Source organism: Opisthocomus hoazin, chromosome 14 (assembly GCF_030867145.1).
Source record: "Opisthocomus hoazin isolate bOpiHoa1 chromosome 14, bOpiHoa1.hap1, whole genome shotgun sequence".
NCBI lineage: Eukaryota > Metazoa > Chordata > Aves > Opisthocomiformes > Opisthocomidae > Opisthocomus > Opisthocomus hoazin.
In genome coordinates this window covers 17,118,766-17,145,906 of record NC_134427.1, presented here as the reverse complement: position 1 = coordinate 17,145,906, position 27,141 = coordinate 17,118,766, and the positions used below count along the sequence as shown (strand labels likewise).

The 27,141-nt window shown below is 42.8% G+C and overlaps 1 long non-coding RNA gene across 1 annotated transcript in view; it reads left to right on the top strand.

The window, feature by feature from the left end:
* LOC142363142 (uncharacterized) overlaps positions 1–26,738 on the top strand; it is a 35,546-nt gene extending 8,808 nt beyond the window's left edge. The window contains exons 3-4 of the long non-coding RNA XR_012765524.1: positions 11,459–11,532; positions 20,559–26,738. This is a non-coding gene — a long non-coding RNA (uncharacterized LOC142363142). The remainder of the gene's footprint in view (positions 1–11,458; positions 11,533–20,558) is intronic.
* The last annotated feature ends 403 nt before the right edge of the window (positions 26,739–27,141 follow it).

Genomic DNA, 27,141 nt, shown 5'->3' with positions numbered 1-27,141 from the left:
TGAAAGACTGCACTGCTGACTATCGTCAGTTATAATCACTATACCAAGAAGAGACCTCACCGAATACCTCACTTTTTCTGTCAAGTCATTTCAGCTTTTTACAAGGTACAATCCAGAGAAGGCAGTTAAACTATAAAGCTAATTTGGCTGAGAACACAAGACACTTGTTTTATCCTCACAGAAGGCAGCAAATACTTGCTTTGTTCAGTTTAATTGATAGTAGGTTCTACACGCTGCAAATGTGACTTTCACAGACTTGGCTTAACACCCAGGACAAAGAAATCTGAAACTAGAAAGCCACGTTATTTATGAAACAGCATTGTATTCTGCATTTATAATCTATGCGTTACATCCACACATCAAGAAGAGTTCACCAGTAAGCAGCCTTAGCTCCAAGTTTCTGCAACTTCTATATTTTTTCCTAGTATTTACTTACGTTCATGATGGTCTCATAACAATATAATTCCTTAGGCTAAAATGTTCAGGTTTAGGGAAAAGGTCTGAAATAATTTTTGTATTTGTCTGCTTAACCTACACAATTGGCCTCAGCTGTAACCACTGTCACCAGAGATTTTGCTGTCCTGTACCACTGCAAATATAGCCGGAGAGATCTCCACTCCTGCAGTTTTCACTTTTCCAATAAATTAAGCATGAAAGACTATCTGTGTACCCTGCAGAGCGTTTCGCCTGCATCAGCCTCTGACTGTTTGATCCAGAAAACTTCACATCCTAACCATAAATCTCCCACCTGCAATAGAGCAAGATGTAAAGGGAGTGAGTCAAGAACTTCCCTCAGACTTGAGAACTTAAAAAAGAATTCACACATAAGGAAGAAACCTAGAAAACCACAGCCTAGCTTGCAGAAACATCACTAAATTCTATATGACAAAACATTAGGTTAAGAGGGAAAAAAAAAACCACTATGAATTTCCACCCTTTCTCATAAAATATGAAACTGACTTCTTACTTTCTAATTATTACGTAGCTACAAAATAGTAGTCATCATGGGTACAGTATCACTAAATTCAAGAAAAATCTATAATGACCATTTAGTCATCACCCCAGAAAAACAAACAGGCTTAAAACCACAGCAGAGGAAATTCAGATTATAGACTACAGAGTGAAAAAAAAGGCACACTGATCATTGTGCCAAATAAAAAATAAAACCAAGAGGGGCTTTGTATATGGTCAGAGTGCAAGAAGATTACTGCAAGTGCTGATCCAAAAACTGTCACCCAGTCCATTGTGAGGCATGGAGAGACCAGATGGACCAACAGAAGATGCTCAATCAAATGGTCCCAAACAATTATCTAGTCTGTGGTTTAAAACATACCAGAAGTGAGAGAGATCATCTTGATTCTATTCCCATCTGTCCCTGGCTCACTCCAAGAAGCTTTGGAATCTCTTTCCAACGGCAAGTACTGCTGTTCCCAGGCATACAGAAAGCACCAGGTAAGAAATCCTGCAAGCTTTGAGTTCACCTCCACAAAGTTCTTTAAATATGTCAGAATTCTTGAAATAGAAACTTTACAGCCACAACACCAAAAACTTGTGAAGTTATAACAGCATTACAGCCAAAGCCAGTTGTGGCTGGAATCCACATGCTCATGGTAAGCGTGCCTCTTATGTGGGAACACTGAAGAGACAGAAAAAAATGAGTCGCTAGAATTGGTTGCTGGCAAACATGTCTTCTCCAAACAAAGCCATGGCTGAGCTGATTCTCCTACAGCTTTTAGTGGCCACTGCATATCAGCCATAGCCAGCAGTACTCTTGCTACTAACCCGGCTAACCTGGACTGGAACTAACACCCATAAAAACATCAGGGCTCTGACACGCACACATCACAGCTTGTTTCTTACTGCAAACCAGATAACGTGTTTCTCGGCTTCTCCTCAGCATGCAGCCTCCCTTCCATAGACTTCAGCCGTTAACCTTCAGTACAGAACATAAAAGATTACAGTCCTCTGCTCTAAGGAGCGCGCAGCTGGAAGGGGAATGCAAAGGGAAAGGGATCAGAAAAGCGTCATCAAGACCATCGTCCTGTAAAACTGTCTGCATCAGCTCAAGCTAGGGTAGGACAGACAGCAACCAGCTTTATCCAAACGGATTGTGCATGGACAGGGTGCATAAGACAATGGTTACCCATATGGCAACAGTTTCCTTTTCTCTTACGTCTCCAAAGTCTCAGACCACTATGGATGCAGCCTGTAAGCAATTCCCATGCAAGTGGGATATTTGTTTGAGGAGAATGCTGGTATCACAAACAGGAATTCTATTTTGCTATTTTGAGGGAGGCCATCATCTTTAAAGACAGCCTTTTTCATTGTACAGACATCCAACAATACACCCAGTAAGGGTTTCTCCTTGATTTTTAAAGGGTTTGTGTTTCTCTTTCCTATCTCCTGCATTCTGAATTCCCTTCTCTGCAGCAATTACAGTGACCAGGCTATCTGCAATGCTACATGATCCATTCCTCCAGCTTTATTGTCCTACTTCCTTACAGACCAAGATAAGTCTGACCTGCAACTGAGCCTTCCACTATGATCAGCTTCATCAAGGCTCCCTCCGCCTTGCTGTCTAATGAGCTTAGAAAAATTCTGAACATCTTGTCACAGTTTCACTGTAACAGATTATTTTTCCTTAACCAAGATGGGCAGGAGGCAGTAGCTCCAGAGCTGCCCTTCCGATGCCAAGGCTGAGCTGCAGACTCCGACAGCAAGGATAGGGTGATTCCCCCTCCCCTTTCACTTTTACTGCTCCCTTTGACATTTTGGAGTTCAGAGGGCTCCATACACAGGCAAGAGAAATAATTCCTCACTTGGCCAGCTGAAGGCTCCTAAAGAGAACAACAAATTAACAGTAATGGATTACAAAAAAGCAAACTGGGTTTTGCTCATCTGCAGCCACGCTCTGCCCCCAAGGGACAATTTTGATAAATACAATGTTGTTGTTATTCATATATTTCCCCCGGAATCTAGAGTCTCACCTCTTTATCAGTGGCAGGTACTGTCATCAAAGTAAATGTAAATGAACCAACACGATAATCCATGGAGCAAAGAGCAGACTGGAAGGCTCAAGATCATCAAGCTATTTGCATTTCTGTTGTAAACCGCACGCACCGCAGCTCCAAAGCAGGCCTTATGTAATCTGTAAGTTTCCTATTCATCTTCATAAAATTATAATTTTACACAGCAATAGTGTAAAGTCAGTTAAACACAAGAATGATTTTATAGGTTTCCAGAGAGCTAATGTCAGTTGGGAACAGCGTACTCCATTTATGCATTATGTCTGAAAAAAACAGTCAGATACAAATCACAAAGAAACATAGTGAGTGTTTTACGAGTTCTTAAATCTAAGGCTATGGATGTGCAGGGATCAAAATTTTAATCTTTAGGCACCATGATTTACGGACACAAAAAGATTCATTTTAACTTCACAATATTTCAAATATGAGCAAAACATGCTGCAGCAGAAGCAAATGTATGATGCACTAAAATAGCACTAACTAAAAATACTTTATTATTGTTGCTCCATTGCAAAAGGTTCAAAGGCAGCCATCTAAGCATTAACAGTGTGCATCAATGAGAGATGCTGTGAGAACAGACACATTGCACCTGTGCAGTGCCTAACATATGCTCCAGTTTGGCTGATCGTTACATAAGCTTCTTTTTTTCTCCTCCCTTTCCTTCACCATCAGGAAGAATAAATGCACAAGAAAGGGAGCTGATTCACCGCTGGTGAAATGCAATGTTATATTTTTCATAACTGTACATTCCTCTGCTGCCTATCAACACAGGTGCTGCTCAAATGCATAATGGCAGAAGTTTAATCAGCATTCATCCACAGCCAGGAAGCATACAAGTACACAAAGCAGCAAAGCCAACGTCCTTTAAAAAAAAATTTAAAAAGGTACAACTTGGACACAATTCCCCCCCCCCCCAGATTTGATCCCTGCTGCCCAGCTACATCTGTCTGTTCTGCAGCAAAGCATCTCCATACACCAGCAGCTGAAGCTATGCCAGCCATGCTTCAGTGGGGCAGAAAAGTACATTCTGTTTAAAGAAACAGGACACAAGAGTAACCTTAACAGCAAAATTTAACGCTACATTGCCCACCAGCTTCTGGGGTGACATGTATGATTACGCACTCGGAAATGCAGTGAATTATGGTAAAGGCTCAGGCAGTAGAGGCACTTGAGACATGGCCACGTCAGACTATTCCCCACACACACAGCACCTGCACACCCCTGCACACTGAGGGAAGGCACCACCAGTGGTTTAGCATCAGTGTAGAAGAGATTCGCACTACAGCCAGAATAGAGGGCCACTTCTGGCACAAATATGGCAGATCCCTGGTTAAACAGAGCAAAAGCATATACCTAATACAAAGACGCAACAGTCACAGAAAGTTCTCAGTGCACCACATGGATGCTTAGGTGCTCTGTTGACTTTGGTTTCAAACGTGAAGACACTAAGAACACAGAAGACACTTTCACAGCCTCACCGAGCACCAGAGCAAGCAAACAATCCTGTACATCTCTCACCTTGGCCTTTGCCCCAAGCCCATTTTGCTCTTCGTAAACGCTAATACTGCCTCATAAGCTTTGAGGAGAGGTCAAAAATAAACAATGTGTAATCACAGAATCCATCGATCAGAAGCTGTCCTTCTTCAGCACTACACTGCTTGGAGTCAGCAACACCCTCTACCCAGGCATAGCTGCAGGTCTTCAGGGTCTGAACTGAGCTGCACCAAAACACATGGAAACGTTAATTCTTCCTGTAGATCAAGCTGAAGCTCAAAGCATTCTCACAAGCCAGTATTATATCTATTTTGTAAATAAGCCAAGTGAGACATGGATGAGCTCACACTCATCTCTCACCTCTGTGGTACCTCGGCTAGCACTTTTGGCCCTGACTCCCGGCTGCTTGTTCTGGTCTTCCAATGCAATCAAATACAAGCACAAAGTCAGTTTCAAGTAAAGCAAAACTGGGTAGACACATGGCTGCCCCCAGCCGGGACCAGTCAGCAAAGGCCCACTTGCCCTGTAATTATCAGGGCTGTGCCACAACTGGTAATCCTCCCTTTAAATAGAAGAGCAGAGATACGATCTGGATAGTTCCAGTTATTTCCCACCCTTCCAACTTTATCCCACAGAGACACCCAGATTGCCACTATTTTTGCTCAGTTTTAGGTCATTCACATTTCCCTTACTATCACTTTTGTTGCCATGCCTAATTAACAATACTTAGTAATAGTAGCTTTTATAGAAGAAAGCTTTCCATCACTAGATCACCAAGCTTGAAATGGCAGTCCACATCATCCCCCATTTAGAGATAGGAAAACAGAATCAAGAGAATAAAGTGACTCATGCACCATCCAGCAAACTAATAGCAAGACTAGATATAGAAATCTGGTATTCCCAGTGCCCCATGTACTATGTTTTTGGGCTGCCCTCCCAGTAAAGTAGCAGCTTGCTTGCTTTCTCACAGATTAGATCACTATCAGGATGCAATAAAGAGCTTTCTCTGCAATTCAAACCTGTTCCAACCACTGCTGTTGTATGCTCTGGGCCAGGCTTCCAATGGGTTTGAAAAAGCAGTTCATATAAGAAGTTTGAGAGCTCATTTAGGACTAAAAACAAAAATGTAATATGGAGCAAACGCTAAAATAAACAACAGTTGGGATCTCAGGTCTAAGAGAAAACACACACAGAAAAAAGCTAAAGATGAAAGAAAATGTACCTGTATGTTACAAATACCAACACATACAGTTATAAATACAATGTATTTCAGCATTTGCCCAACAAAGTTGGCTGTCAAACATTAACAATTACCCTTACTATTTCAAGTGCAATCTGGCTTTCAGGAGCAACATGTTACAGAAATTTTGAGCAGCACATTCAAAACTACTGTAGTTAAAATAAATTACATGTTTGGATTCAATTATCAGACCCTGATGAGTCATAGCCTTGATTTGGCATTTATTTAGAAAAAAAAACTTCAAGCCTCTAGCACCACAAAGAAAAAACTCAAACGGAGAGTGAATTCAAGCATTTGGAAAAAATGAGAGGTGCATTAATCAGCAGGTTCAACCTCCCAGGGGCAGGAAAAAAATTTATTGCTTGTCTCAGGCATCCTTCAATCTGACCTGCAAAGCAAGCAAATTTAAAGTAACATCCAGTATCTCTGTGAGTCTCACAGGCTGCAAGCCAAAACAGTTTCCATTATTTGCATTTCACACACACATATAGACAAGTGTCTTAACCACATCAAGGTCATGCAATACCATGACCATTAAATTAAGCTTTCTTCTAAAATGAGGCCTCATTATCAAGACTAATTAAAGGATGACAAAACTTTCTGAACAGTTCCAATCCTCAGCAAAGTCTTATTCATGACTGGAGCATTCTTTAGAAATGAAGTTGATTAAAATTATTAAAAGATATTTTAGTCTCTGTGTTAAACGTCTCTGGACTGTCAACAGTAGAACTGTATGAAACTGCTATGATACATGATTTTTCTATTTGCACTTTCACCACATGCTTTTTATTGGTCTTCTGGACTCACTAGCTCCACATTTTTGGCAATTATCCATCAATATTTGGAAATCACAGTATATGGGAAAAAGGCACAATGTAATGCTCTGTTTTATCCCAGGAACATTGGTTCCACAGGGCCAGACTGTACCACTTACATGAGCTTTTTCCTACCATTAGCATTTTAGACTTCTGGTTCAGATATGATGTCAAAAACTTGAGTGATTCTCAGTGCTGGAACAGAAACAAGTTCATTTCTTAGTGGCTCGTACAGTTAGTATTACCTAGACAGCACCAGACACACAAGCAATGCTTTGCGAACTCATCCAAGACCTACATCTCTATTCCAAAGTGCCTGATAAAGTTAGCAGAGGAGGACAGATAACAGAAATGGCTTGCACTCCAATCCAGAGAGACCTCAGGAAGAAAACTTCTGATATCCTATTTGCAGTCTCCATCTGGAATAGAAACTGTTCCCCTTCCTCCTCTTATCCATGGCTCCATGTAAAGAAATGTCTCCCATGACTTCCCCTTCTGCTCTGAACCTCCCTTCCACTGATTACACACAAAGCAGAGATTTCCATCGTGTGTTTGAAATGAAATTGAGAGCCCTAGACTGTAAAATCATTTTCAAGATGCAAAAAGCTAAGAAACTGTGATTACTTTGGTAAGCACTCAGGGTCTTACAAGTCTCTTCCTTTTCAACAGCAAGAAAGGATTATGTGAGTGAGAAGTTTCTTCTAGTGTCATTACAGTTAACAAAAAAACTACCATTTGCTTGAACACTGCAAACAAGAACAACCAGCTGTGTCCTAGCTCAGTCTTTGCCACGAGCCCCACACCCCAGACAAGCTGCCCGTCTACCTCCTCCCAGGGCTGTGCTCACCTCTCTGAGCTACCTCACTGTCAGCTTTACTCACACAAGTAGAGCTCAGTCCCCAGGCTGCTGCCAGTCTTCTCAGTCTAATTTAATTAGCCTTGCTGTAAACGTCCCCAGGCCTGAAACAGCAACTTCCTACTGTTTCCACCATCACGTCTCAGGTGAAATGGCCTCATCCATTCAGGCTGAAGCAGGAAGAGCCATCACAGCTATCTGCTTTAACCAGGTCTTTGAGAGGTGGCTCCCATTAGTGCCTTCTTCCTGCAGATCAGGTGTTACTACCAGCAGGACTATTGGTTACTGCTTCTCAGCAGGAAACACAGGTGAAACATCCACATAGCTCACAGGAACGTAGGGAAGCTGAAAGCAGCTGAAAATGTTGCAAGACAACAGTAAAAGATTTCATGCTGCATTTCTCAGACCCATGCCGACGGGATGAATATGGTCTGTTTTCCATAATTAGATGCTCCCATTGCCTGATCAAGAACCCAGGGATAAATCAGTTCAATACTTGGAAACTACAGTTTTCATAAGAAATTGCACCAACAGAGTAATAGCAATGGGGTTCTTAAGTATTAAACCTGCCAGTGAGCAGGGAAAATGTTGGAGAAAGGAAGCTAATCCAGAGCAGCAGTCACAGGGGTATTAACGAACAGCATGCCCAGACCTTTGTAAGGCACATGTATATACTGTGGTGACTATTCAGAAAAAGATGCAAAGCCTCTAAGAGGAGATTTTTTAATTTGATCTCCTTGAGGGGATGTGGTCCCAAGAAAGAAAAGAGACTTCTTAGGGCTCTGAAGCATGTGGAAAAACCTACCTAACTCTGGACCACCTTCCAGAGTGTGAAAATTAAACCGATAAATTTGCCACCCAGACAGAATATTATTCATACAATGCATACTGCTGGAACAGGCTCCTTCATCATCATCTTTTCTTCTGCTCTTCTGAGTCTCTCCCAACCTCACATAAACCTTTGTCTCTGCCTGTTCTTAGGCTTTAATTCTTCTGATGAACTTCCATCTCTTTGTCTAACACTGACCTGTCTTTTCCCCTTTGAAAAAAACATCACATAAAAGTAAAATATAAAGAAGAAAAAAGAAAGGATAGTAATGCATTGTCACTGTAAAATGTGTTTACCCCATTCTCCATGCTCTACATCAAAAAGTCACTCAAAATCCAAGTCATCAATCATTTCTCCATTATTGCAAAACATATTATAATCCACTTGTATGCTTTGGTAATTTTAAGATTAAAATTGCACTGTCAAAACATTTTATAGCTTTTAATTTTTTTTTTGTAACTTATTTTTTAATACCCTCTCACTAGGCTTGAAAAGCAAATGTCTTTCCATATTGATTCTGTTCTTTCCCTTTGGCAAACATTGATTTATTTTTTCCCCTTGAGTTACAAATATATAAAAAATTTACATGTCTGTCCTGTTCCATGACAATAGTTTTTCACTATCAGTTGTGGCCCCTCACAGCTTGCCAAAGACTTCACTATTCATGACTCAGCACTATAAAAGGTGACTAAGCACCGTCCACAAAGCTACTTTTGCTACTTTTGTTACTGAACAAACCAACCATCTGAGAGGGTACCATAAAAAAGACTAGCTAGTGTTTGCTTCAGTTAAAAATCTGATTGTCTAAATGACAAAGAAGTCTTTTTAACAACCTACGTGAGCTCCCAAGAAGTGGCAATACAACCACATGATAGGAGGGCGGTATACCATCTGGATTGCCAAACTTTACTTGAGACTGTTCCATGACCTTAAGCATTAAGACTGATCTTAATTATGCCCTTATACTTAAGCGCACAGAAGCATCACACTGATCTCGTGACTGCTCTACGTGGAACAGAAGGAACGCATTGAACAGCAGTGTGTACACATTCATACACGTACACAGTTATGCTAGGGTCAAGTCCCCGCCTCTAAAGTGATTGCAGCCACCCAGTGCTGTGGCCATCTGAATAAACCCCAAGACGTTACACAAAAAACAATCCCACGATGTTTGTGCTTGCTGTGGTTGCCCACCAGAAACAACAGAAGAATTTGGACAAGAAGAAAGGGTCAAACTAAAACCCCCAGAGTTCCTCTTCTGTCATCAACTAGCTTGCCACCATTAATTTTCTACCTTAGTTAAGCAGCTTGCTTTCTGGTTACATAGGGATCTGCAGTACTTGGACCCTGCGGAGATATAGCTAACAAGTGAGGAAGGCAATTAAATCGTTCAGGTATTTCTGAAGACTGAAACAGTGGCAGAAACTCCCTACAAATAGGTGTTGTTTTGTCATCAACTGAATGCAATCTCTTGGAATCCAGGCAGATAAGACTTGGAAGAAAGAGAATAAGAAAAGACAGACATTCACGACAAGCAAGAACGGGTCTCTCCAAAGTCTCTCAATAGGTAAAGGATGCTCTTTACCACACATGACAGCAATGAATTCCCCTAAAAGAGGCTGGGGGTGCAGCTCTTGAAAAGAGTATTTTTATCTTTAACATCTGAAGAGATCCCCATGGAAGTCAGAGTAGGGGAGGATCACAGCTAACAGAGTGGGTGTGAGCTCACCATGAGCAGCCATCAGAGGTGGTCTCCTTTGGAAGCGTTCACACAGACAGGTGGCAACTGTTGAAAATAAACCAGCACACTGGGGTTTACATAGGGACACAGACAGGCTAAGTCAACCGCAGGGCAATGCAGCGTAGGAGAGGAGTGGAGCTGGAAGACTGCCAGGAAGAAGGGGAAAAAAAAAAAAAAGAGTTAGGAACGAGACAAACTTTCTAAAGAGGAATTTCCTTTTGTTCCAAAGCAGATTGCTTACTGTGACCTAAAGCACCAGATAACTACTTAAAAATAAGTTGTGTGCAGACACAGGGCAGTTCTGATGGCGACACCAAGATGACACGCTCTCGCTCAATCTGAGGTGCTAAAGCCGTCACCGGGGTAACAAGACAGAGTAAGCACTGCTGCACAAAGGTGCTGTATTAGCAAGTGGGGGAAAGCCTGCGCTTTATACCCTAACTGGGCTGGGATGGACTATCATGGACTGAGACGCAAGCTTGGTTCCTAACTATGCACCAGTGTCAAGACTTCAGTACTTCTGGCCCTGCCAGCCGGAAAGCAGAAGCTAAGAGCCAAAGTAATTTCTTCCCCCAAGGAAACACTGCTACCTCCACATTTCAGCAGGAGCTGAGCAGAGGTTTTATAGTGCTAAACTCAGGAGCTGAGCGTCTAACGCAGCACTGACACCCAAATCTCTTATGGTTCTAGGTATTCAGGGGAGACTGACTCCATGTACTTCCAAGTCAAAGCCCACCGAGATCACAGGATGTGTCCATCAGTCACTTCTAAATACAGGGATGAACTTTATCTGTTACAACCTCAAACAACAGCCCAAATCCTGTTAGAAATGCCTCAACGACAGACTCACTGTATCTGCTACTTCCCTCCAACTGCCTGTGACTTGGTCACATCCATCCATAATTATCTGTAACTCTGTAAAAAGTACTGTTCTCACCTAGCTAAGCACAAAGCAATGATAACTCGGGGGGGGGGGGGGGGGGGGAAGTGCAGAACAAACACTGTGTTTTCACTGGTCACTGCGTGAAAATTTCTTTATCTTGAATAAATATGTTGCCAGACTGCCAAAGTACGTAGGCCAGGGAGCCCAGAATCCTTCCAGGAAAATATTAGGTAGGCACTCAAGTTGTTTATACAACACTTCACATTGTCTTGAGGTAAGAGACTTCAAGTCAATACTAATGCTGTTCATATGATGAACAGAAGAAAATCCAAAACACACATTGCTGGAGGGAATAAAAACAGCACCAACATCACTGGTCGCTACCTTGTCTGCTGTTAAGGAGGACAAACTCACACGTTTTGTGCTGCACTTCACCTCTCCCTGGTATTTCAGAGCACTTCACTCCCTGGGGCAGCTATGGTTTTGAGATGTTTTACACCTGTATTTTCAGATTTTGTTTTTTACTTCTTAGCTGCTCTTTCACCAAAACCAATGTGCTTTTCATCACCCACAGCAGCTTCGCTAGCAAATTCTTCACAGAAGTAACCACTGACGGGTATCACTGAGAAGCCAAGGAAGAAAACAAAGGTATGTGGAAAATGGGCTTGTAGTATGAAGTATTAAACAAATGTACTAAAGGCTAGTTAAAAAAGCTAACTAAACACTCGTTTGTGGCCTTCACTTTAGACATGGAGGATAAACAGTGTTCAATTAATGCCCCAATATTTCAGCAAATCAAAGATTTCCTCATAAGACTATATTGCAGGTTTTACAGACTGTCAGTCCACAGGACAAAGTCCCACTTCTTTTAGACCAAAGGCCATTGCCTTTCCAACTACCTCTCAGCTTCACAACAAGCATGCCCTTAACTCTGGGTGGTTACACTCTGAGCGGAACTGATGAAACGAAAGGATTGCACAAGGAATACAGACGCTCACGCAGATGTTTGGAAAGATGAGCAGAGCAGCCGTAGTGAAAAGCAACAGCAAAGCCCAAGATGAATTGGGTGTCAGGGCAGACTCCAACACATACATTCCCCAAGAAATGCCTGCTTTGGAGTTTCTCTGCATTGACCGCAAAGACCACATAATCACCCTCTAAGTTACCGCAGGTCAATTTAAAGCTTTAAGTAAAAGCACAGTCTTAGGGCATGTGTGTCTCCCCCTGCCTCTCTGCCACTATCGCATGTAAACCTACCCTTGAGGGCAACCCACTTGGACAGAGGTCTTCAAGATCACCAAATCCCTCAAATTTCATGAAAGATAAACAATTCAGTAGAGGAAAAAAAGATGTTATGGTGAATAGAGAGGGTAAGACACCAGTGCAAGCTCAGCCTTTATTAATCATCAAGAAACCTTCATAGGAAAGAGTTATTTTGAGTGCCCCAATAGCAGAAAAAGCATCTCAGACTTTGCAGTTATTAGACATGAGAAATGCCACCTGATTCACTTTTTTTAATGCTGCTACAAATCTTCCAGAGCTCACTCTTAGTTATAAACTCAGTTAAAGCTCCTCCCACACCAAAATATTCTCTCTCTCCAACTTATCCCTACTTTTTGTGAATTCTCTGATGTCTTGTAAAGCTCTACCTTGCTACTGTAGCTTTAGAATAATTTAGTTAAAAAGCCAATCAACCATGAGGCACAAAGCCATAGGAAATGAGTTTTCATTAGTTCTGCTAGTCACAAAAGTACTTGTTTATTATTACAGAAGCAGCTGGAATATATTTGGTTTCTGCACAATGTCTCTCAAAACCAAAAACAGCTGGGACATAAGATTACTGACAGTTGCCTGCAACATTATTAAAAAAAAGGATAGCATCACAAGATAAAGCCCCAATCTGTCAGGGAAGAGCACACTAGGGTAAGGCAAGAAATCTGCCAAAAAACAGACTATATTTTTGTGATCTTTACTGGCAATCTAGAAAAAGAAATAAAGACATGTTAATGAAAGCAGGCAGGTGATGAGAGCCAGGGGCATGCTGTCAACAAAAGAAAAATCCAGAGGAATCTAATGGCAGAGCAAGGAAAATGCTGTTAGAAAATGTCCCAAGTTATCACTCACATCTTAAGAGCGAACTCCCTTTAACCTGGCTCTCCACAATGGGGATGTTACATGGTTGAGCTTTGCATGCAAGACTACCTGTTCATGCTCTATCTGAATTCTGAAGCACTCTGTTTTACAATACAGCACAATACGAGATAAAAGAGCTTTCCAACCCCCCTCCATAAGCCTGATGCAGCAGCCATTTAAGGAGGGCAGAGGGCAAGCAGTAGCATAAACTGTACCAGACAGTCAAAAATTGGCTCTGCAAGAACAAGCAAAGTCAGTACAGAAAATAGCTCATCAATGGCCAGAGACAGCCTGCACGACTGAGTAGTCTCTTTAGAGAGGAGAATGATCCACCGCGAAGCCACCAGTCAGGACTTGCTTAATCACAGAATACTTTGCATTGGAAAGGACCTTTAGAGGTCATCTAGCCCAAACCCCCTGCAGTGAGCAGAGACATCTTCAACTAGACCAGGTTGCTCGGACGCCTGTCCAGCCTGGCCTTGAATGTTTCCAGGGATGGGCATCAACCACCTCTGTGGGAAACCCATTCCAGTGTTTCACCACCCCCACTGTAAAAAATGTCTTCCTTGTATCTAGTCTAAATCTACCCTCCCTTAGGTTAAAAGCCATTACTCCTTGTCCTATCACAACAAGCCTTGCTAAAAAGATTTTCCCTTCTTTCCTATAGGCCCCTTCAGATACTGAAAGGCTGCAATCAGGTCTACCTGCAGTCTGCTCTTCTCCAGGCTGAACAGCCCCAAGTCTCTCAGCCATTCCTCATAGGAGAGGTGCTCCAGCACTCTGATAATTTTTGTCGCCCTCCTTTGGACCTGCTCCAACAGGTGCATGTCCTCTTTGTGCTGGGGGCTCCAGAGCCGGATGCAGGACTCCAGGTGACATGTCCTGCTCCAACACGGATCTTTGCAAAGCACTGAATAAGTCATGTCACAGTGCTGCATTAGATACAGACATCTAACTCCCTTTCAAGTCAACTAAAATTAAGAATCTGAGTACTTCAGAAGTTCTCTCCCTATTCAGATCCTCACCTGTGAAAGGGTCAGGTAAAAAGGAAAGACTGCAGCAAGGAGCAAGACATTCAGACTGACAGCTATAGATGGCTGGGGCTCACCATACGCTTGGGGCTCCAAGGTTCAGTGGAAGAGCTTTGCTAGCTTGTCTAGCCACAGAGGCACAAAGCAAATAGTGGGAGAACCTCTGGAGTAGATAAACTAAGATAAGCAAGAGACACCACTTAATGCTGACGTACACACACAACCTTGCAAGGAAAAAAAGTGCTTTTGCTGTTTCACTAGGGAAGAGGTCTGAACTGAGAAATTCACATCTGACACATTCCATCTTCAGGGAGACAGCGCTTCTAGCAGTGGAAACTGGTCATGTAAGAGGGAAAGGGATTATTACAGCAGAGATCTTTTTCCCAGGGATCTAAAGGTATGTCACAACCTGAGGTGGCTACAAAAGGCTAACTGAGAAAAGCCAAGTCTAAAGGAAACCACTTAGCAGTGATATAATCTGTCAGGTAATATCATTGCTGTCTTGTACAGTAATAACTAACATGATCTAAATACGCCGACGACAAAGTAGTTGACTGCTACTCTGCCAAACCTGAACTTCAGCAAGGACACCGCTAGCAAGGAAATCATAGCAGATCTCATGCTGGAAGGGACCCATAAGGATCATCAAGTCCAACTTCCTGCTCCTCACAGGACTACCTAAAACTAAACCATATGACTAAGAGCATCGTCCAGACACTCCTTGAACTCTAACAGGCTTGGTGCCATGACCACTTCCCTGGAGAGGCTGTTCCAGTGACCAGCCACCCTCCCAATGAAGAGCCTTTTCCTAATGTCCAGTCTGAACTTCCCCTGACACAGCTTCATTCCATTTCCTCATGTCCTGTTGCTGGTCACAAGAGAGGGCAGATCAGCAGCTCCCCCCTCCACTGCTCACCTTGAGGAAGGTGTAGACTGCAATGAGGTCCCCCCTCAGCCTTCTCCTCTCCAAGCTGAACAAGCCAAGTGACCTCAACCACACCTCAGAAGTCTTGCCCTTGAGGCCTTTCACCATGTCGACTGTGCTCTTCCGGACACACTCTAATAGTTTCGTCTCCTCCTTATATTGAGGCACCCAAAACTGCACACAGGACTCGAGGGGGGGCCGCACCAGTATAGTGTAGCATGGGACAATCTCCTCCCTCAACCAGCTAGCCACGCTGTGCTTGATGCACACTAGGACACAGTTGGCTCTTTTGGCTGCCAGGGCACACTGACTCATATTCAACTTGCCATCAACCCAACCCCCCAGATCTTTTTTCATGGGGCCGCTCTCCAGCCTCCTGTCCCCTAATTTGTATATAACCAGGATTACCCCATCCAAGGCCGAGAATCTGACACTTGCTCTTGTTAAATTTCATACAGTTGGTATGCCCAGCTCTCTAGTCTGTCCAGATGTCTGTAATGCCTCTCTACGCTCAAGGGAGTCCACAGCTCCTCCTAGTTGAGTGTTGTCAGCAAACTTACTCAATGTATATTCAATGTCTGCATCCAGATTATTTATGAAAACATTAAAGAGCACTGGCCCTAAAATTGAGCCCTGGGAACCTCACTGGTGACTGGCCACCAGCCTGATACCACCATCACAGCGAGATGACTCCTCCAGCTCTGGGCCCCATTGAACACAGCTTCCTAGGAGCTTTTAGAAATCACCTTCACATCTTTCATCCCACCATCAAGCTGTATTTCTGTTCCTTGCTTCTGAATCTTACCTCTGACAGCAATGACTCAGTTTGCTTTTATTGGGCAAATCAGTTGTGCCCAGCTTCACCTATCTACAAAGTCATGAGCTGGACAGAGAGCTCCACAGCTCAGCTCCCACCTTAGAGAGGATGAGAAGAGGAGATCAGAGAGAAAACTGGCATCAGTGGGCAGTGCAGCGTTACACCTGAGCCCATGTGAACGTGGTGGGAATGTGGAAGGAAGCATACTGCAGTTTCCTGGAGCTTCACCTCTCGTCAGCCACACAAAATGGGCAGAGCCATTAATATGTCGTCATTTGGTGGGATTTGGGAAGGTTGTTTAAGAAAAAGTGAGGCCACCACATTATATTACATCTTGGTAGAATCGCCAGAACATAAAAAACAGCCTAGGAAAAATGTTTATTCTTATTACAGCTGGGAAGTACAAGCTACTATTCATCTTCATCCAACAAAAGCTAATAGCCACGGTGCTTAAGTAAGAGGGCTGTTCTTCACGCTGTTTTCCTCCCTGAAAAACAACAGTTTTTTTCTCTGTCCAAAGAGTAGACTAATGCATGATTTTTACAGGACAGTCCTACAGAAAAAAAGCAGTAGGGAAAGGAAATGCCTTGGACAATAAACATCTACAGCTCTCCTAAAAACCTGGAGAGCCTTGTGTCTCTAGAGTTCCAGCATCCCATAGCTACAAATGAACTTTCTATTCCTATATCGCATGAGACAGAAGAAGCTACTGCTTCCCTTTTATAGATGAGAAACAAAGCAGTGACCTATTCCTAGAGGCACTGGTGAGAGCTCATACCTGAAACACATTTTGCTGCAGGACACTCTGGCAGGACTATGCAGCGCAGAGAAAAAAAATTAAGCCATCACTTGGAAAAAATCCACTGAGCTCACAACAGTGGCATGAAATATAACTCAGCAAGCCCAGGAACCGCAGGCAGACCTAAAAAGAGAACTAGGAGGGACAGCAGTTGGGACAGGGAGCAGCTAAAACTTACAGATCCAGATTTTGGACTTTTGCAGAACAGCAGCACTGGTTTTGCACAGAACTTAAGTCATCTCCTGCTCTATCTTCCACAGTCTACAAAAAAAAAAAAAAGGATTGGCCAAATATTCCTACCACCAAGTCATTCCTTCCACTACTAGTCACAGCCCTTGTCTCACCAGGAGTTAAATCATCAGAAATTAAGGCTAGAAGTCCCTGTCGTGCATTTAGCTCATCTTAAGACAGGAAAAGGATTCAGGGATAGTAAAGTAGGGATTTCTTTTACTGTCAATAAACCATATACCCTGCATTTGGGCAATAATACATACCTCCAGTTATGACTGCCTGAACTACTTCTGTACCTTATGGCCAGACCTTTATGCTTACTGAACAGAAGACGTAATACCTATATAGCCCCTCTAATAAAGTTAAAGCACGATAAATACAAGGGATCTGCTTGACAAACACAGAGTTTGCAGGTGGTATGAGCAGCGGGAGTCACGCTGGTCAAAGCACCAGGCCTTGAAGACAACCGAGTGGCCTAAAGCCACCAAAGCGTGGTGGCTGCAGGCTGGGCTGTGATGGCCAGCCTGGTCTGCCTCCCACACTGTCAGGCAAGCCATCTCGTCCACAGCGCTCTCGGCTTCCAGATCCAAGTTACACAGAGGAAAGCAAAGATACTGAATAAAAACCAGTCTGTCAAAGTGTGCTGTCTCTGGTTTGGTTCAGTGTTTTTCTGCCTTCTCCTCCTCCCCCTGCTTCAGAGAAGACCAACAAGACTGCAGTTAAATTCTGTGCCTTTCAGACAAAGAGGAAACTTAATTGCAGTCTTCTGAAGAGTGAATTTCTATTGAATGAGATAATGAAGCATAACCAATTGCATTTCCGTGCTAGGGCTCAGAAGGCAATTTGCTAAGAAGCAGAGGTGTGGAGCAATCTCCTCAGTGGAGTGATTCACTGAAACACAGCAAGTGGCAGATAGAAGGGTTTCACGGATGACAGTAAGAGTAGCTTGTAAAAGGTTCCAGCTCAGGTAAACTGGGAAAGACATATCACCACTGACCAGCTAATTAATAAAAATTATTACCAGAATTAGCAATATACATGTATAGGACCTTCCCTATGAATGCTGGAGCAAAAATATTTACTGTTAACATAACACCACTGAATTAATCATGCAGTCTCTAAGTACCCCCCCACTGTCAGCAATGCCTGGATTCAACAAAACAAGATGCTGCTCAGCACCAAAATGTATAACTCTAGCCCTGAATAAATGGATTCTTAAAATGCTTAGTAAATCACTACACAATAACTAGTGCTATATCAGAGGAAGCCTCGTTTTCTGCTGCTAGAAAAGACCAGCTGAACAGCTTTATTTTTCAGTGTATTTTTGGAATGTGCTTCTATGAGCTTAAATGACGGCATTGAGTTATAAGCTCTGGGTTTCATCTATTCAGCCCATGCTCAGGTATCTGGAATGCAAAAGGCTGGGAAAGAGAGATACGAGCTTCTGATTCTTTACTAACTCAGCACGTCTTATATTCCACCAAATATTTCCCTCCTCCAAAAGCAAATTACAGAATAACCTAGGCAATCTATAAAGACACCTTTTTATCTTACATTTTGTTGCACAAACACCTGACATACTGGAAAATCCAAACTGAGCTCTGCAAAGATATCTGATCTCCCACAGGAAACGAATTCTTTCATCATTGCTGAAAGAAATACAGCTCTTTGTTCAGAGTCAACTCTGAATTGTGAGAATTCAGTGGCTCCATCACTCAGGATCACATGCCCACTTAAATACCAGATGAGTCAAATGTCTGGGAACAAAATCAAGAGCAGAACCAGCGCTGACAAACTTCAATGAGCTTGTAAAGAACCAGTTAACTACCACCTAAATGAGATGGCTGTCACTTCAAGAATACCCACCCCATTTAGGTTAATTTGACTTCTTCCAAAAAAAAAAACGTCATCTTCATTGGCTGAAATAGAATGGACTACAGGAAACAGAATCCACATTCTTCTAGACAACTGTAGATAGTGCTGGGTCACATACCCCTCTCTTAAATCAGCAGAGCGAGAAGAGGAGCAGAAAGCAGGAAAGACCTGACTACGTTTTCTGTCCTTCTCTGTACCAATTTTTTTCAGATGCTTGCCTGTACAAGACAGAATTTGACAGAGCAAAGTCTCAGCCAGGAACTCCTAGACTGATGTGATCCACAGAATATTTAAACTATGGAATATTTAAACTATGCCTTGGTCTCAGCCATGAGACCTCAAACATAACACACATCATCCAGTAAAGACATTTCTAAAATGGAATCTCAGTGAGTGTCAGGAAGAAAGGGTTTGGGATCTGCAGCAAAAGCCAATTAAACAGTTCCCATCCCTACTCTCTGAGAACCTAAGACTGCAGCCAGAGGAGACTGTCTAACCACAGCCCCCTAAGACAAAAATGCATGAAGCAAAATATTCCATTACTCTAACTTCATGGTTCTAACAGAAAAGGGGACTCGAATCAACACTCTTAGATATCGGTACCTCTGGATTAAGGTGTACAGAAGTTCACAGTTCGTACCTAACCAATGAAACAGCTAAATCAAGACCTTAAACCAAGAACTACATATCTTAATGCTCCTGGGTTCTGGGGAGTTTGTTACAGATCTTGACTGGTTTAGACATGCAGATTTAGTACAGAGTAGCTACACAGAGCAAGAGATGGATGAAGACCACACAGTGCTGTCATTAGCAAGTTCCCAAGCAGTTCATTTCCTCTGCTCTTTTTAGACCGTGCTGTTTTCAAGACAGAACAGAGTTTCTGGACAGCATTATATGTCACAAAGCTTTGGGGGTTTTTTAATGAATTAGAAAAACAGAACTTACTGTCACTAACACTTTGCACACTACAAGCGGTAACTAACATTCCCAGTTGTGTGATGCCATGCACTTGCAGTAACGTTTGTGGAGGATGAAACTGTGCCAAATTCCAGTGTCACGGGTGAAAAATGACATTACGACATTACCAAGGATTGAGGGTTTGTATTTTTGCACCCATGCCTCATCCACAAACACTGCAAATACTTTACATGCTGCTGCCTTGGCACAAAAGCCTACCTTTGCCCTGCAAGTGGCCATGGGCCAAAGTCAGCTTTCAAAGGCCCTCCAGCACTGGCATAAGCGTGCTGCTGCTGAAATCAATGGGAATTTCCTCACTGAGCTAATGAGAGGAGACCCTGGCCAACACCAGTCCCATCTGTACTGAGTATAATCCATCATTCTAACAACTTAGAAAATTCATTCATACACAAAAAAATGAATATTCAGCACAGATATACATGATACTGAGTCTAGTAGCATTATCAGCTATGTAACAGCCATGAGCAGAGAAAACAGCATACTTGCAGGTCTATACTGAATCTGAACAGGCAAATGGCACATTATTTATTATCAGTCTCTTAACAGATGCTTCTAAGTTTTTTCATTTCTCATAGATCTCACCTATTGTTTATCTGTCATCCCCATCTGCTAAAACACTAGTCTCCTTCCCCAAGCTTTGACTAAGAATACTGCAACTTCTAATATCCCTTCTCAGAGCCCATTTTCTAATTGCATGGCTCACTCCCCAGCATAATCATTTTACAGGGAACCAAAGCATGATTTAGTATGTCAGGTTCCTTAAGATATAGGGGAACATCTGTATTCCCAGAGGGTCAAAAATCTTAAACTGTTGATTGCTGAGAGTATTTGCAATAGGCAGAAGACTAAAGTATATTTGCTTTGTTCCATGTATTCTTTCCCTAGGCATCCTCTTTTGGCCACAGACTGCTGCGCTAAATGGAAAATAAGACCTGTGGGGAAGTATTTATGCTCCGCAACAGATCCGAAATGAAAGACAACATGTACATGTTCACTTATATTACTAGTCTCCTGTAATGACCAGATGCACCCTCCATTTTATCCTTCCAGCTCGTTCATAGATGCTATACTATCAATGCAAAGTCATCAAGACAGAATTGTCACATATTAATATAAACCTAAATGATAATTTCAGATTTCACAAGGCCAGCATCAGAAAATAGCATTAAAGCTGTAAGGCTGCCCAAGCCAATTACTTGTTTCTCCTTCTAGTGAAATTAATATAGCAGTTCATTAACAGTATTCAGGGGGGAAAAAAAAAAGTTATAACAGTATGATTATTCCCCTTCTCCATTTTCAAATTTTCTGTACCTAAAAACGGGTAGTGAAAAGCGAAGTCAAACCTGTCCAAAGATCTCTAGGAAATCTCTATAAGAGATGCCGTGCAACACTTGTCAACTGTCACCATCTCACAGCCAATAACTGCTTCAGCAAGAAATTCTCAGTCATGCAACATCATCATTTCATCCTGGCTGAGTTCTCTTCACTGTCCTTATCTCCAGCTGCTGAACCTGCCTCACCTTTTCAAAATCTATTTATATCAAAAGCCAGCAAGGTAGCAAGGATTGTCAACTCCCATCTGAGCGGGACACAGCTCTGCAGAGACAAAGAGGGCGTGATTTTAGCAATATGAAAGGAAAATAGCTTTCTTCCAAATTAAAAGGCAAGAAGAAACCCTTCACATTCATGGATAAACCAAAGCAAGGAATTGTTGTTTGTGAAAGGGAATGACACACCCAGAGAATACTTTTGCTAACAGCACTGCAAGCAAGCTTTAAGATGGCAAGTGCGCTGCAGCAAGCCTGCATATATACAGCACGGCCTCAGGCCAGACCAAGCCGTTTTATTCCTCTTATCAGTGAAAATTAACAGAAGGATGAGCAATACAAACTCAAAACATCTAGTTAAGGGAGGAAAAAAAAAGAAAATAAGATTTGCTAAAGGGGTTGTTTTTCTCCAACATGCTAAAGATGAAGCCATGTTAATAATTCGAATAACCTGAAGGCACAGGAGACAGTAGTATCCACACAATCTCTCCCCTTGGGTTTGTGCGAGGCTGACTTAGTTTCCCCTCAGAGTGCCCTGACTCATTTTCCCTTCTAATACAGCCTATTTGAGCAAAATCAGGAAACCCTCTAAATGGACCACAGCTCTAGCAGCTGTAGCTTGCTCCTTGCTCTGAACAGCGTGATCCCCACCAGTGCCTCTCACCATGTTGCAACTTTGGCAGGCTACTCCCCCTCCCACCCCACAGTGCTCCCATCACTTCCCACCCTCGGGCTTCAGCCACAGAAGTGAGCTGTCATCCACTTGGTTTTACCCAAACAGCGGTCCACAACCCTTCCTAGGTCTCCACCTGAGCTATGCACCTTGCTGAAGTCCTCCAGAACATCATAGCAGGAGCCCTTGCTCCCTACTTGCACACAACAGTGCTCGGCTGCTCCAACCAGGAACCATAGCAAGGGCTGCGCTGCAGACGGGCACACTGATGGGCCCCACGGGCAGAGCCTCCCCAACACACAGAGCAAGCCTTCCTCCTCTCCCATGCACACACAGGAGCTTGGCAGCGCTTACAGACAAAGCGCGTCCGTGCCAGTCCTGGACAGCATCCTAGTCACCGTGCAAATCAAACGGCATTGACAAAAAAACATGTGCCTTCAGTATAAATGTAAAACCAGCCGATCTCAGCTGTTGCTCCAGTCAGCAGCTATGTCAGCTTCTGCTGAGAACATCCCCATGCCAGTCTAGTTGCACTCTCTTCTTCAAGCCAGAGGTTGGTTAAACCTATACATCACTACCAAAATTATACCATCGCACGGACCAGTTGCAGCAGCAACCCACAAATGAACATGGCCACAAGCTCCTCTTAAAATGATCTCGCCCTCTTTTGTACATCTCATTTTTGAGAAAGGATATTTTATCCCTTTCTTGTACCACCCAAATCCATCAGATACGAGTCCCTCTTTCACAAAGCTGTTTTCCCTTTCCTATCCCTATCTAAGCATAAAGTGATGCAGGCCCACTTATTATTTATGTGCTGTAAATAGTCAAATACATGCTAAGTAATTGGTTAGACATAATCAGAAAACACATCTGATCAAAGCCTCAGTATCAATAATTGGAAAGCAGGAGTGAAAATTAACTGCCTCAAAGTATCCAGATTACAGACTCATTGCTTCAGCATGGCACAGGTATATTTTCCAACCTCACCCACTCCTCCTATGCACACGAAGCACATTGTGCTGCACAACTCACCCCAGCAGCCAGTGCAACTGTAATATTTTTCTCAGCTGTATTATCCATCTACAAAACTGTTGCTTGATAAACAGGATTAAACAAGAACTTAAAACGTACTTTTAGTACACACTTTGGCCTGCAGTATGCAGTGAATTGAGATTATAAAAGTAATTATTATGCTTAATGATGGCATCTCAGTAATGACACAAAATTTTAAAAACAGTTCAACATAAGAACGTAAACACCAAAAATGTAATTCTGCTTCACAACAGCTTCACCTGGATAACAGCAGTCCTCATGATTCTGAAACTGGCCGTGAGGCAGCAGAGAACATGCATGCTCCTTGTGCTACGTTAGGAGCATCCTTAATGGACATTCCCATCTGATGGCTTATGGATGGCTTATTCCCATAGCAGGAATGCTCCGACAGGAAAAGCAGCAAGTCAAACCCTCTCAGGAGATGCAACCAAAAAATCATCACATGGGACTTTTCAGCATCAGAGCAGACAGAGCACAAACACCTAACGGATACTGCGTTAGCAAGTGAAACACCCTGTACTAGCCAGCAAGGTTGTCCTCTCAAAATCACCTATCTGCAAAACATGCTTCATCCCACTCAAGCCACACAATGCAATTTTGAAGTGGCTGGTGGAGAACTGACCTTTGGCTGAGCAACACTCTTCGTGAAAACCCATGGAGGAGACAGATCCAGATCCTGGGCAGCAAGAAGTAACAGGCAGAGGCACAGTGGACAAAACGGTGTTTTGCTAATGCAAAAGTCACTGATGAACTCTAAATCAGCATAAGAAACTGTTCATGACAGCTTTACTATATGGCATGGACCAGGAAACCCACTCTGCGTCTGTGCACACCCTCTCTCACTCTCCACCAGCAGCAGGAGTTCAGCTCTCTTCCAGCACACTGCAGCTCTTCTACTCCACATCTGAGCTAGGTATTCAAGAATATTTAAACTGCTCTCAGATCCAGCACAGACACGATACCAGGAAGCTCCATCAGGAAACAGCTTTGAAGTGTGGTCTGCTCAGTCATTAGGGGATTTCAAATTTTTTTTTTTTGCTATTTAAACCAAGTAGTAGCAGTTTAATCTTGAAATTCAAGACCATGCAGCTTTACCTCCTAAGCAGAAAGGTTGGAAAGACCTCACTAAGGATGCCATTCCTTAGGGAACCATTCAACCCATGAACTATTTTTCCCTCTCCTTCCTTACTGTCCAACAACTTTGCCACCCAATTTCAGTAGCAGTTATTGTTACATTGATTTTTCCATTCCCTTGTGCTTGCCTTCATGTGCTGCACTGTTAATAATACCAAAAATAAGCAGATGATCTGTCTATTCCATTTGTATTCTACTATAATCAATCAGAACTCAGGAATTTTTCTCCCCATATTTTTCTAGCAAGTTACAGTTTACAGTGATATTAACAATGTTAATTTTTCTTGTGCTAGAATACAGCAACTGCACTGCAAGTATGCAAAGAATTCTAGGAAAATATCTCCTGTGTTAACAAGAAAGATTCACTACCTTATTACTAACAATCCCAAAGCATAATTCATATTCACATTCACATATCTGCCAGCAATATTCAGCTATTCTTTAATAACAAAGAGTCAGCTGTTCCTGCTTTTCTCCCTAATTATGAAAAATGTGGTCCTTCTAATTTTGAATTATATTAAAAGCACCGCCCAGGGCTGTTCAAGTTCCTCTCTTTCTACACACAAATTGTCATTGAACAAATGATAGGTAGCCAATACATCAACTTGTGAAAAATCTTCACAGGTAAGTGCCTAGAGAACACATCTGCATGTGTCCTTGAGGCACACCATAACATCGCATTTCAATGAAAAAAAATCTATGTTTGCAACCTTCGCTGATGAGGTCGTATTATCTGCTTTAGTACATATTCGGCCCTAGTCACACCCCCTTAATATCAACAGGAAACACTCACTACAGATATTCTACTAACACTTCACATATTCTACTAACATTTCACACGTTCTAAAGGATTAACTCTTCCACACATGCTGCAGCGCATTAGGGGAACATCCAAAGACTGCAGTCAGTGTTATCAGAGCCTGCTGCTGGCAAAGCTCTCTTTATACCAAGTGACTTCTAAAGTACAGACAACTTCACACCACTGCTGCTTTGCACTGAGTGGAGCTTCACATTCGACATTTATCTATACCACCACAAGCCACAGCACTGGCCTGAAACATTGATGAGTTTTACATCTGTGACCAAACATCAGGGTCTTTTCTCTATCAAAAGCTAAAAGTAACTTTTACACATATTTAGTTCAAGGAGACTTAAGTTTACTCTAAATTCAAGCTAACTACTCTTCACAGCACATTCATCCAGTGAATACGAAGGCTTCTTAAGTGTCTTGGGCCTGATACTGAAGTCATTTACATAAAGAACCATTACTTCCATGAAGGACAGTTCACAGTGGGGAACACATCCTTGAAGTGACATCTAGCAGGTGACCACAGCCACCAGTGAAACGCAACTGGACTGGGGATAGAGGGAATGAAGAAATGACAGACACACATAGCATGCAATTTCCAAAACAAACCAAAAAAGAGAAAATGAAGAATGTTGTATTTGTATTTAATTGCACAGAGAACCAATTTCACTATACACAAAGGATAAAGTATCTGTTCTTGCAAGACCTACTGTGCCAGTTCAATAAGCCAAAAGCGTGCAAAACCTCTTGCCACACGGCTGTTCCATCACCCTGTGCTGCCTTGCACAGTGGTAGGAAAACTATTCCAGGAGACAGCTCACCCCAGACTGATACACCAGCACCCAGCAAAATATCCAGAGAATGTCCACTTGATACAGCATAGGTCCAAGGGGGCCAAAACATATACAGTCACATCCACGCACCTCTGAATCCAAGTTCTCTAGATTCTTGCCAAAAAACATTTTTTCAGCCTCTTGTCAGAATTTATTAGCACAGCTTCAGCACGGTACCTGCCACAGCCATATGACTTTTGGCTGGCTCAAAGCCCAGAGGAGCTCCCATGCACCACAGGTTTCTCCCTCACAGTACATTTATCAGCACAGTTTGCACGTCACAACAACAATTTCTAAGTTCGTGTTGCTTTAACTTCACCTCATATTTCAGTGACCCCGCAGATACACTCTGCTAAATCAGAGAGGCAAGTCTCATCTTCCTCTGCCTCATTCCTTCCATGAGGATTTTTCCCTCTGCAACATGGCTGTGATATCCACTCCTGGCAGGTACACAAAGCTGCTCACTTTGCCTGCAGAAAAGGCTCCAGGCAGAGCAACCAGAAGAACGTGTTGTTTAGTCTCAATGCTATCATCCAAGGAAAGAAAGGCACCTGAAGAGCCACCCCCGTCTCCAGCAAGGTACTTCTTTCTACAGGGGCTCAAACACAAGTGCTCAGCTGGGACAACCCTGCTTCTTTCGCCAGATCACAACCTAGGACCTTACAGCTTCAGGCACTCTGAGAGATCTGGATTTTCGCTTGTGTTTGATTTTGGCTAGTTACTGACATGGATTCATGCTCCCAGAAGCAGGTAATTTCACAAGCCCTTCTACCAGATAGTAAGTAAATACATTACAGTTCTGCATGAAGGAACTGCAATATATACTGAAAATCAATGCCTGCATAATTCTGAGGGCAAGACTTCAGAACGTAATTTTACTTTAGTATCTTACGTATTTACATGCTCTCGCTGGGTACTAATCACAGCTTAACGGCATTCAGTTTGAATACAGCTCTGCTATGGGTATGTACATTTGACAAAAAGTGTACTATTAAAGCAGCTTTGATCTATTCACTGTGTGGCCTGTCCCTGCTCTCTATCTAGAGAACAAAGACTGGAGTCATAATCATAGAAAATTATGACCAACAGATTTGACAATACAATCAACTGTGGGATACCAGCGAGAAGCCCGAGGCTGGCAGAGTAAAGCAGTACCTCGGAAAAGCCACTGGATTCTCCCCTTTCTGTTCTGTCTTGAAAGGGTAGTCGGTCCCCGTGATGGCGTTGTCAAGGACCCTTGAAAGGGGCCCCTCAGATAAACAGCAATAGGGTTTCCACACAGGGGAGAAGAAAAACACCAAGACAGGCAAGCACAGCAGGGCAGAGGAGCAGGGTCCCGAGCAATGCTCAGGGTACAACACAGGAGCACGCAGACCTCGCTGCCCAGCGCTTGGCAGGATCAAAGCCCAGGGACAGC